General features: G+C 41.0%; 1 protein-coding gene across 3 annotated transcripts in view; it reads right to left on the bottom strand.

The window, feature by feature from the left end:
- gramd1bb (GRAM domain containing 1Bb) overlaps positions 1 to 11,268 on the bottom strand; it is an 88,382-nt gene extending 77,114 nt beyond the window's left edge. For 2 of the 3 annotated variants that reach the window (XM_082503687.1, XM_082503688.1), the window contains exon 1: positions 11,011 to 11,268. The gene's annotated coding sequence lies outside the window, so the exon portion shown is untranslated. The remainder of the gene's footprint in view (positions 1 to 11,010) is intronic. The other variant, XM_082503694.1, reaches the window with a different exon arrangement.
- Positions 11,269 to 12,350: the final 1,082 nt, after the last annotated feature.

Genomic DNA, 12,350 nt, shown 5'->3' with positions numbered 1-12,350 from the left:
GACTCACATCCATGATGCAAATTTCCCTTGCAAATTGCGATCTGGTGATTGTGGAGGTCGTCTGAGTACAGTGAAGTCATTGTCATGTACAAGAAACCAGTTTGAAATCTGCTGACTTGTTACATGGCATCCTGCTGGAAGAAGCCATCAGAAGATGTGGTTATAAAGCGATAGGTATGGTCAGGTGGCATCTAAACAATAATCAGTTTGTAGTACGGGGCCCATAACAGAAGGAATGGTTCAAAAACATGGATACTTTCATGTGGTCATGCCAAACTTTACTTTTAACTGTACAATTTGAATGTTGCAGCAGAAAGAATTGAGAATCATTAGCTTTAGCGACATTTTTCAAATCTCCTATTGCCCAGGTCACCAACAGACAGGCCACAGTCCAGCTCAAGATCCAGAGGCTATTCTGGAGCAGCGGTGGACTTTTAAGAAAAATATTCTAGCTAACCAATACGCTGTATCTGTCGCAGATGACAGATTATGACTCATTTTCAAAGACCAGTGAAAAGTTTAGGTTTTTATCTTTAATTTTTTTAGAGAGAGATGGGCAGCACGGTGTTTAGCACTGTTGCCACACAGCAAGAAGGTCCTGAGTTCAATTCCACCATCAGGGCGGGGTCTTTCTGTGTGGAGTTTGCATTTTCTCCCCGTGTTTGCGTGGTTTTACTCCGGCTTCCTCCCACCGTCCAAAGACATCTAGTTTGTGGGGATAGGTTAACTGATTAATCCAAATTGCCCATAGGTGTGAATGTGAGAGCAAATGGTTGTCTGTCCCTGTGTGTAAGCCCTGCGACAGACTGGCGACCTGTCCAGGGTGTACCCTGCCTCTCGCCCTATGACAGCTGGGATAGGCAACAGCGCCCCCCGCGACCCTGAAAAGGATAAGCGGAAGCGAATGGATGGATGGATAGTTTTAGATATTCATGTTAAAACATTGCTTCAGATTTCAATTTCAGATTAAAAAAAAACATGGTGCCAAAGTGGGATGATGGTTCTTTTTTTCAAAAGAATATATCGAAAAGTATTTGATATATGAAGCTAAAAATTTCACAGCGCTCATTATGTTAAAACCTTGTACCATATAATTTTCTGGTGAACCCTGCATCTTATAGTAAAAAATATATAATATGCATTGTTGGAAAACTATTGAACAGAACGTTCTTTCTTTAACTACATGCAGCCACTGATACAACTATTAGGCTTTATGATATGTCACCTAATGATATTTCAGGCTTTTACGTGAGGACATGTTCTCTAAATGGATTGTAATTGAATAGCCATGTTCTATAGTCCAATTTTGGTGAGCCCATGCAACCCATGTAGCCTCTCTTTTCTGTTCTTAGGAGTGGTACCTAGCGTGACCCTCTGCTGGTATAGTCGTCCGTTTCAAAAATTGACATGTTGTAATAATAATAATAATAATAATAATAATAATAATGGATTGGATTTATATAGCGCTTTTCAAGGCACCCAAAGCGCTTTACAATGCCACTATTCATTCACTCTCACATTCACACACTGATGGAGGCAAGCTACAGTTGTAGCCACAGCTGCCCTGGGGCAGACTGACAGAGGCGAGGCTGCCATATCGCGCCATCGGCCCCTCTGGCCAACACCAGTAGGCAAGTAGGGTAAAGTGTCTTGCCCACGGACACAACGACCAGGACAGAGAGCCCAGGGATCGAACCAGCGACCTTCCGGTTACAGATGCGATTCCCAACCCCCTGAGCCACGGTCGCCTGTTGTGCATTCAGAGAGGCTCTTGCATACCTTGGTTTTACGTTATTTGGTTGCCTCCCTATCAGCTTAATCCAGTTTGGCCATTCTCCATGTCTTTAAGCATCAACCAGGAATGTGATGATAGCAAATATTTAGTAGTCGGTACCAATAGAATAACATGATTCTCTATACCCCAGAGATTCTATACCTTGGTGGAGTCAGACTGTTTAAAATGTTATTATATTTGGTTGATGGTTTCTGAGTAAGAAATTTCCTAGTTATCTCAAACACAGGTAAATGCTATCATTTACTTCTTCTGGTCAGATACATCACCTTATAATCACGAGCTTTCAAACAAAGTAAGAACACTACAATTTTTTGGGGGGCATTTTGTTGTTCACAAGAAGAAAAACGTTATGTCAGTACCACAGAAGGTCATGCCAAAACCACATGCAGTGTGCAACAGGAAAAGGCAAGTGCAAGAAACTTAGATATTTTCCACAACGGAAACCCCCCATAACCTCTAGCTCAGTCAGTTCAACACCTAACACAATGCACACTTAAAACGCCCTAACCATTAAAACAACATGAAATAAAAAAATGCAGGCCAAACTTTCTTTATGCACATCCATAGGACTATATATAATATACTCCGTGGAAGCTACTTAAATGGCAGGAATGCAGAAAAAAACTCAATGAGGTAAAGAAAACTGTGACTGAGAGTCATTTCCTGTGGAGTAAGAGGCATTTTCCCACGCCTGACAACCACAGACAGTGAAGAGAACTAGGGCTGTCGGAAACCAGTAGACATGAGACGTTGAGATGCATTCAAATTGGCCTCACTAAGAACAAGCTGGGTATAGAACTGTTCAGGGCTGTTAAGCCAGGTTTAAAAAACAAGAATGTGCCTGAAATATATTTGCAAAACAAAGAAAAGAATGATTAGAATCTGATCATGCTTATATGTATCATGTGTTTGTGACAAAGGCTGATCGGATACCTACAGAAAACTCCAACAGAAGACATGAAAGAGGAGTCTGGAGGTTGTCCCTTTGTTCAGCATCACACTAAATGACACTTAGTTTGCATAATCTAGTGACATGTTAATAATCAAACCTTTATTTCTGTACACATTCGCTCTTTTTGTGCATCTGTTGTTTAGGAAAGTAACCTGATTATATGTGAATGTGTCACCTAATGACGCTAATTCATTTGAAGGAATTTTTAAGGCCCTGGATATTCCTGGATATTCCTGGATATTCCACTTCCTGCTGTGACAAAACAAATTTCCCACGTGTGGGACTAATAAAGGTTATCTTATCTTATCTTATCTTATATTAATAGCTCAGGTGTTCTCCAACACACACATATTTTGGCATATTTTTTAGGATTAATTTTCATCCCAAGCAAGTCACTGAAACCATTTGATCAGTTAGGAAACAAATAACAATTCTAAACTTGACCAACATTAAAAGGTTTTAAGTGTAAATCAAATCATTAATAAAATTTTAGAATGCAAAGGAAAAAATAAGAACACCACGATGATCTGCTTTAGGTGTAATACTCATTTAGTATACAATGAAGTAGCAAGACTAGGATCCAGTCCTGAGTTGAAAATGACCAATTAAAACAAAGCGAGCACAGAGCAACACCGTGCATCAGAGAGCTGGTAGCTGAAAAGTAGAGCTGGGCGATATAAGATTTTTTCATATCACGATATGTTTTTTTCATTTCAGGCGATAACGATATATATCACGATATAAGCCAAATAACTATATTTGTAAGATTTAAATGTGCCGTTGCTCACAAGTAAAATGTGAAATAATCAGCAGCTTGTTTTTATTTAAATATTTATTTCCCATAATAAGTTCAACAGGGTAGATGTACTTGAGGAACATGAGACTTTTTCAGATAAATAAAGGCAAATATTGCAAACTACACAAAAGGCAGCCGCTAAAGCGTTTAAGTTTCAAAATAGAACAAATGAAACAGACTAAATTGTCAATTCCACTTAGAAACAAAATATTAATTCTAAAAATAAATCTTAGTTTGTTTTACAGAAGAACAGACAAAATTGACTAACTTTTGTCAATATCAAATAAACTGAGAACTAAAAGGAAATTCTCAATCTCTCCTTGTTGTATAGCTTCGCTTTTCAAACAGTTTTAACAGTTACTTTAGTCTGACAAAAGCCGAATGACGAATTAGTGCTTCCAGTCAGAGACTGAGGCTACGTCCACACGTACACGGGTATTTTTGAAAACGGAGATTTTCCGTTTTCGTTTTAAAAAAAAATCCCGTCCACACATAAAGGCAGAAATGAAGGAAAACGCTGCTGTGAACATGCCAAAGCAGCAGGTGGAGCTAGATTCCTAACCGTGCAGAAATGTTGGCCAATCAGAAGTCTAGAAGCCTCGGTGGGAAAAAGTAAACAAAGCTGGGGCATAGAAGCAGAACCGAGTCGTATGTGTGGAGGGACAGTAACTGTGTGTATATGTAAGCATTTAAACACTGCAGAGAGTAGAATTAACAGTAACAGTATTGTAGAAATTCATTTCACCGAAACAATAACGTGGCGCACAGTGTGACGTCAAAGAATGCACACACCTTTGATGCTGTGTTTTCTCCGTTTTTCTAGTCCACACGTAAATGCAAAAACAGAGTTTTCAAAAATCTTCGTTTTCAGTGACCAAAAACGCCGTTTACGTGTGGACGAAAGGTGCAAACGCATAGAAAAATCTGCGTTTTCAAAAATACCCGGGTACGTGTGGACGTAGCGCATGCACCAGTTTATTGTATTTCCAGACTTGCTTTTGGCACAATTTACAGTGCACGCGACTCTGTTTTTTGTCAGACTTGAAATAGCCGAAATACCTTCACACTACAGAACTTCTATGGCTCTTCCGTTCGACAATCTCTCCGGCATTGGAACCATCATCTGTTTTCTCTTCGGTCACGCTCGGTTGATTTTTCTAGTCGGCACACTCATTTCCTCCATTACCCGGGCGGTACGGTGGCTGGCTGCTTCCCAAACAAACACACGTGCGGCTTGGCACTTGTGCTGTACGTAACAAGTCACGTGACGTGACGCTGCGGCTGTGATTGGTTCGGCTCTGCGCTACTTAATTTGGATTGGCTGTTCTTTTTTTTTTTTTTTTTTTTTTAAGCGGACAAGAGCGGCGAGGTCTATCGCGATAGTTTAATTTTTCTATCGAGAAAAAGTTATATCGCGATACATATCGTTATCGTTCTATCACCCAGCTCTATTGAAAAGTCGACGATGTACTGCAACCTGTATGAACACAGACTAAAAATGCACAAACTGAGCAAGATTTCAAACTTGTACCAGCAGGAGCGCTACAAGCTGATCACACTGCTGGAAGCAGAAAGGGTTCGGGTATCCACCAAAGGATCAGCTGAAGCAGAGGGGCAGTGAAATTGTAAAGCTCGACGAGGAGAAAGAAAGTCTTTCTGCAAGGCTCAGCAAAATCTTGTGACAGACAAGCCCTGGCTGCCAAAACAGTCCTCTGAGGGAGAGCCAGAGAACAGATGCAGAAGACTGAAATACATTTTAGAAGAAGGCTGTAGAGGAACAAAACTTTTAAAAAGTGCTGTTGGAAAAAAGAAGATGCCAAAGGAAGTAAAGCAAAAAGGGAAGGAGACATGAAAATGGACGCTCATGCTGAACCACCTCTCTACACCCGTTCTCCATCTCCTTCAAATTACCTCTCCAGCCTCCCTTCCTTATACCTGTGTCTTTCCTCTTTCCTTTATCTTCCCTTTGCTCCAATTACCTCCACCCTGACCCCACTCTCCAAAACCACTTTACCTCTACTTTACTCCCTTGATTCCGCAAACCTCCATACATTTTATATATATTACCCTTTTCCTCATATTTCTATATCCAACCTCAGAATGGTGGCTCAGTGATTAGTATGCACCTCTTCCACCTTCCATTGCAACCTATGCAGCCAGGTTCTTCTGAAAATCATTAGAGTTACTATAATTATCAACATAAATTATATAGTATAATTATTAAAGCAAACCAATCATACTTCTGCATCTATCTACAAATTTAAGTAAACAGAATAGAGTCCAACTGCACTAGATTGTGGCTGTTTATTAAGATTTAAGATGGTCAAAGGAGCTTGCAAAGAAAAGCGTCTGGACTTCTTTAAGTTGCTTGAAGACGTTTCACCTCTCATCCGAGAAACTTCTTCAGTTCTATGGTCAAATGGTGGAGAGTCCCAGATATAAACCTAGTGGGAGTGACCCCCCACCGAGGGACAAAAGGACCCCCTGATGATCCTCTAATAGCCTGAGCCAAGGTGTGAAACTGGGTGTGGGTCCCAATCAGCCAGAGTTTCGGGTGAGTTCATTGTGAAACCTGGCTCCACATTATCATGCGAATTCCTGAGGTCAGATGGCCCAGGATGTGAGTGGGCGTTAAGGCGTCTGGGAAGGGATCTCAAAACTGGATTATAGATGGCAGAGAGTTGGTGTCGTAAACCACCGCCTCTGTTCAAAGATGTTCGCTCACAGTGGACATAGATGGCTTCTTTCACTCCTCTTTCAAACCATCTGTCCTCTCTGTCCAAAATATGAACGTTGGCATCCTCGAAAGAGTGTCCTTTATCCTTAAGATGCAGATGGACTGCTGAGTCTTGTCCTGTGGAGGTGGCTCTTCTGTGTTGTGCCATGCGCTTGTGAAGTGGCTGTTTGGTCTCTCCAATGTAGAGGTCTGAGCATTCCTCGCTGCACTGTACAGCATACACCACATTGTTAAGTTTGTGTTTTGGCGTTTTGTCTTTCGGGTGAACCAGTTTCTGTCTGAGCGTGTTGCTGGGTCTGAAATACACTGGGATGTCATGCTTGGAGAAAACTCTCCTGAGTTTCTCTGATACACCGGCTACATAGGGGATGACTCTGTGGGGGGTCACTCCCACTAGGTTTATATCTGGGACTCTCCACCATTTGACCTTAGAACTGAAGAAGTTTCTCGGATGAGAGGTGAAACGTCTTCAAGCAACTTAAAGAAGTCCAGACGCTTTTCTTTGCAAGCTCCTTTGACTACGATGACCTGGATGACTGAGAACCTTCACAGACAAGATTTAAGATGATTCAAAGGTCTGAAGCACATTTGTAAAGGTTTATAAAGAAAAATTAAGTGCTTAACGTCACTGACAGAACTGAAAAGTGCTGTGGAGTTTAATTTACGAACTCTGACAAACCACAGTGAAAAACAAAGTTCATTGCCTCCATCAGGTAGAAATTATTTCTGCAGAAAAATGCTCCCCATCAGTGTTATATGAATTAACATTACTGCTGTGAATGTTTAAGGTGAGGTTCAGTTTAAATGCCTTATATTCTGTTGACCATACAGTAATGCATCATACTCTATAAAATGACATGTTTGTAGTGTGGCTGTTGTGGCTGACCACATCTCTCAAAACAGCTTTTAATGCACCGAGAAAAACAGGACTACACATTTTAAAAAAAAGGCTATTGAAAGTGTCTCCATAGGTGCAGCGGTTTATGTTTGCCTACCAAACCAAACATGTAGAGATACCTGCAATGGTGACCTCTTGTGATTTAGAGAGCAGCCAAAACTAGCTCATCTACAGGTGGTTCAAAAAATGAAATGATGTGTCTGGTTGAGTTTAGTACATTCAATCAATTGTGCCTGCTTCATTAAACCAGAAATCAACCTTGCCTGTCCATAAGCCAGGCTTTCCTTTACAATGTGTTAAGGCCCGAAAAGTTGATTATGTTCATCTGGATGTAGAATTTTCAGGCCATGTCCACTTTAATACGTTTTCATTTGAAAACGCATCTTTTTCTCTCCGTTTTGGCCTTCCGTCCACACTGAGACAGCGTTTTCGGGCAAGGAAAACGTAGCGTTTTGAAAACGCTCTCCAAAGTGGTTACATTTGAAAACACCGTTTTTGCATCGAAGTGTGGACAGCGAACCTGGAGCCTTTTCGAAAACGATGACACATTTTAGTCATGTGATGCAGTCACGTGCCCTCCGCTATCTTAGCAGTAAGATAGCGGAGGGCATTATACAGCAACAGCCCTATTAAAGATTTGATATCAGTCTGTACATGCTCCAGATAGCTTTTCTTCAAATTCTTTAACTCACTCGCTTTTGCAACTTTGTGCTTTTGTGTTACTCGCAGCAACAACTCCACCTCATTGTTAATCCCTTTAAAAACACTCTGTTTTTCCGCAACATTTTGCCGCAATGTTGCAAAGAGCCAGAAAGTAAATAAGCAGCAGACAGAAATGAGGCAGGTCAAATCGTCTTGCGTTTCACGCATGCGCAGTACTGGAACATAAGCATTTTCAGACGTTTCAATGTGGGCGCACAACTCTGTGTAAATGACTGAAAACGATAGTGTGGACGTGGAGCGTTTGCAGACGAAAACTCCGTTTTCAAATTTATCCGGGCTAGTGTGGACGTAGCCTTAGTGGGAGAAACTTTTCATCACTCATTCAAGTGACTTCTTCAGTCTCAGTAATGTGTTAAGGGTTCTCAAGATTACACTCAGTTGATAACCTCAATCAGCCACCTCAATGCAACCATTGAGCTGACACCTTACTCATGCAACCTTAATGGTTCACATGCTGGCACAATGGGACGATGTGTCACAAAGGATTCACATCTTCGTTCGGGAATAACCCACATCTTGTTTCACACCTTGGCTCATGGGACAACAGATGCTGAACAGTGGGTTAATGACCCACAGATCACCACCAAGAGGACAACCCCACTAGGGTTAAATACCTCTGACTCTCCATTAGGCAGTTTTGGAATTACAAAAAAGCCCCTTGGAGTACACACACACACACACACACACACACACAAGGTGCAGTGAAAGCAGAGGTAGAGACAGTCCCATCAAAGACCTGAGGTTTATCCAGACGATCAAAAACAACAAGATGTTCAAAGAAGGTGAAAACACATTCATCTACGAAAACGAAAGAAACCATAGATTCCAATGGATTCATATCAAGCTAGTTTCCAGCGATAGCCAAGCGAGGCCACAAGATGGAAGTAATATACAAGATGGAACCAAACAATGAATTAGACGAAGGCTGTTTGAGATCTAAGAAGAGAGATCACTTTCACTTTGGTATGTTTTAACTGATGTCTATTTGCTTGACTTGCTTGCCCTCAGAGAACACCAGTGATTCAAGGTAGAGACAGCTACTAAGCATATCACTTGCAGGCATTTAGCAGTATTACAGCAACAATTTACAGCCAAATGATAACTAACTTAGTTCAGTAAGTTCCCTAAAACAAAGTCTGTCATGTCGCTCTTCCTGCAGTCTTTATTTCTGCTGCTTCCTTGCCTAAACCACACAGTAGTATCATAAACCCATCTTACGCAGATTATTTCCTGCTGTGCGCTAAACATAAGAAAGGACAGCTGTGGATAGCAACATGACTCTCCCAAAGCTGACCAAAATTCACGTTTTGAATGACAAAGGAACAAAATCCATTACAGTCTGTCTGAGGTAATTTTGAGAAAATTGTAACAGTTTCTAAAAAAACTAAATGTTTTAGCGGTTTTACTTCACAAGTGCTATATATGCAGTGTACTACAAATAAGTAGGTTTTTGGAAGGATACCAATTTTTGTGCTACACTTTGATACCTGACTCTCACAGCTAGGAGCTGAAGGTTTAAAGTGACCAGAAACAATCGTTTTTGTTAGAGTTTGTTTAAGAAATCAGTCTGAACTGTTCCTTTGGGAGACTTAGTTTTACAGATTTTATCCAACACACACACACACACACACACACACACACTCTGAGTGAAAAATATTCTGCTGTGCACACTGAGCTTTAGGCCCCCTGAAGACTTTTTTTAAACACATGCTGTGGTGATGCGCACATGCGGCACAGCAGACATGTCCTCTCAAACAGCTGGACAATCATGGTCACATTATAAAACATACCAAATAAGGATCTATATCCTTTAAGTCACCACCACATGATATTCAATGCTCACATAAGAATTGTTTTCCTCTCAAAGACCTCAGTGTAGCACCAACCACTCACTGTTGTAATATTAATGTTATATGCAACTTCTACGTGAACACTGGACTTCACACGATCCCTCTCAAAGGGTAGCCGCAGATCACCAAAAGAATGAAGAAACAGTATTAATTACTTCACTCGGACCAACTTACTTTATATAAAATAAATGACTAACACCATAGCACTCCGTGGCAAATGATTGTAACCAAAATAAGCACACAAACTACATTTCCAGCTACTGGCTAAAATGCTTTAGTTTAAAAAAAAAGAAAGAAAAAAAAGATCGCAAGGACACAAAAAGGTGAACTAGGAAGACACCCGGTCTTTACTGAACCTTACAAAATCCAACTTTGGACAGCTCTAGAAAAGATTATGTGGTCAGTGAAAAAGGTGAAAGAACAAATAGGGTAGTCTGTCCTTACTGATGAGCAAATCAGTGAGAACTGAAAAATGGAAATGAAGGGAGAGTGTACAAAGCTTTGTCATAGCTTCTTGTTTCCTATACACATATAAATAAGGTCAGTTAAGTGATTTGTGGGTTTAATGCACGCGTAAAGACATTGCTGTAAGTACACAGTAAGACCAAGGTGAGAGTTGAGGTTTATAATTGAAGTGTGAGGCGAACTTAATAACAAGGCAATCTCTTTATGAAACACGATAAAAATGGCTAAAAACGTAAGAATGGTCATATTTTACTTCTATACATCTGGCAACAAAAAGTTAACAATTTGGATGGCAAGATGGAGTCTGAGATGATGCGAGCCGGGGATCGAACCCGCATCCCTGCTCTGTGGCTATAACTAATATTATTACAGTTAAAAAGTACTGGGTGGCCTATTTCTCTTCACTGGATTCGTTGGATGCGACAACATCCAGTTTTATAACTTTCTCACAAACAGCCTCTGTCTCCGAGAGCGAGTGGCAAACTGGACAGGAACAGCAAGTGTATTATTGTGATGATCATGATTAGACTCGTTGTCTTCTCACAGCCATGTGGGAAATATAGTCTGCATTCATTCCGAATTACGGCGCGTCGTCCCTGCGGGGTAATCAGCGATCTGTTTACTCGGTTTATTCAATAAAAACTCGACAGAAGTTGTAAATTATTGACGCGCGTTGTTTCTTATTCCGCTTGTTAGACCTCTCAATGATCCTCGAAGCAGGTAACGATACAGCCAACCTCGACAATCCACCGACAACAGAAAGTGTGACATGTTTCATCAAGGTCTGACTTTACCTTTTGTGATTCTCCGTCGCCGACTTCCACAAACTTATCCGTGCACTCGGCTGTCAGACACACACGCAGCCAGGCTGAGAGGATAACTTCACAGACGATCCTCCATGCTTACAGGTAAAACAAATCCGGTGACGTCTCCTGCTTTGCTGGCACAGCCGAACAACAAACTCAAATCAATGCATCTCGGAGGCGGAGATCCGTTACTTCACGGATGAGAGCCGCAGAGAGCACACCACTGAGCGGTGACCTATCAGTGTCTGGCCAAACACCATTAATGACCTCCCTCCTTTTAACCTCTTAGTGGCAATCTACGTTTCTCCGTCTACATCTGCATGCTTCTATGTAACGTTATTTTGGGCTGTAACGTTCATGCATATGGAGAATATTCAGGAGATCCTCTAAATAACCGAAGCAGGTTATTATTTCTGTTATTCAGTCAGGACAAATTGTTTCATCTGCAATGTGCACATGTAAAACTACTGAAAACAGCTGTAGCCCAGCAAAGTTTTAGTCTTTTATTAATTTAGAGGTTTTAATTGGCTTATGAGACACAACAATGCTGAAAAAATAATGCAAATGTGGCTCCATCGTCTTTAATATGACACACACAGATCATCACTGGCACAAACGACCAGTTTTTGGTTGTCACATAACTTTAAAACAATTAACATGTTTTATTAAGTAGTATTTATATCCTACCTAAAAGTTCTAACCTTTGTTGTGTCATCACAGGCCATTCATCCTATAAAGTAATCCAACAGGTATCCTGTTGCTCAAAAAGCATTCAGAGGCAGAACATCGAGCAACATCCAAAGTCCATGTTCGCTTTACCTGTTCATTTTCACGTGAAACAGAAGCACAATAGAAGAAGATTACAGTCAACTCGTTATGTCTCGTATCATGAGGTCTGACCTTCTCTGCCTCCTTGGGAACAAAAGATTAAAGGTTACGGACAAACAATGTGGGCAGTCCGTCTGCCAGCGTCTGCTCAAACGGTGTGTGTTTACTGTATGCATTTGTGCGTTTCCACACATTCCACAGAAAGAGTGTGACTTTTTTCTGTGGCCTCGTGCATGCAAAAGACTATTTGTTTCTGTCTGGCAGAAACAATTTGCTTCTTGGATTCTGTGGACAGCCGAAACAATGTTTCTATTGATTAGAGAGTGACAGAGGAAGAAAGAGAGAGAGAAAAAGACAGGCAGTCCAACAGATGAGACAGAGACAAATCTACTGTAACTATCTGATTACAGTCAACACCATTCACTGTCAAAAGGGCAAAAAGCTTCTGGGAAAGCTGACTGGAAACACTCAGATCTGTCAGTTTGCTAAGTGGGCTGCAA

Source organism: Aulonocara stuartgranti (assembly GCF_965226115.1).
Source record: "Aulonocara stuartgranti genome assembly, chromosome: 14".
Classification (NCBI taxonomy): domain Eukaryota; kingdom Metazoa; phylum Chordata; class Actinopteri; order Cichliformes; family Cichlidae; genus Aulonocara; species Aulonocara stuartgranti.
The sequence above is the reverse complement of the archived record's forward strand: the minus strand, read 5'-3'. Positions and strand labels throughout refer to the sequence as shown.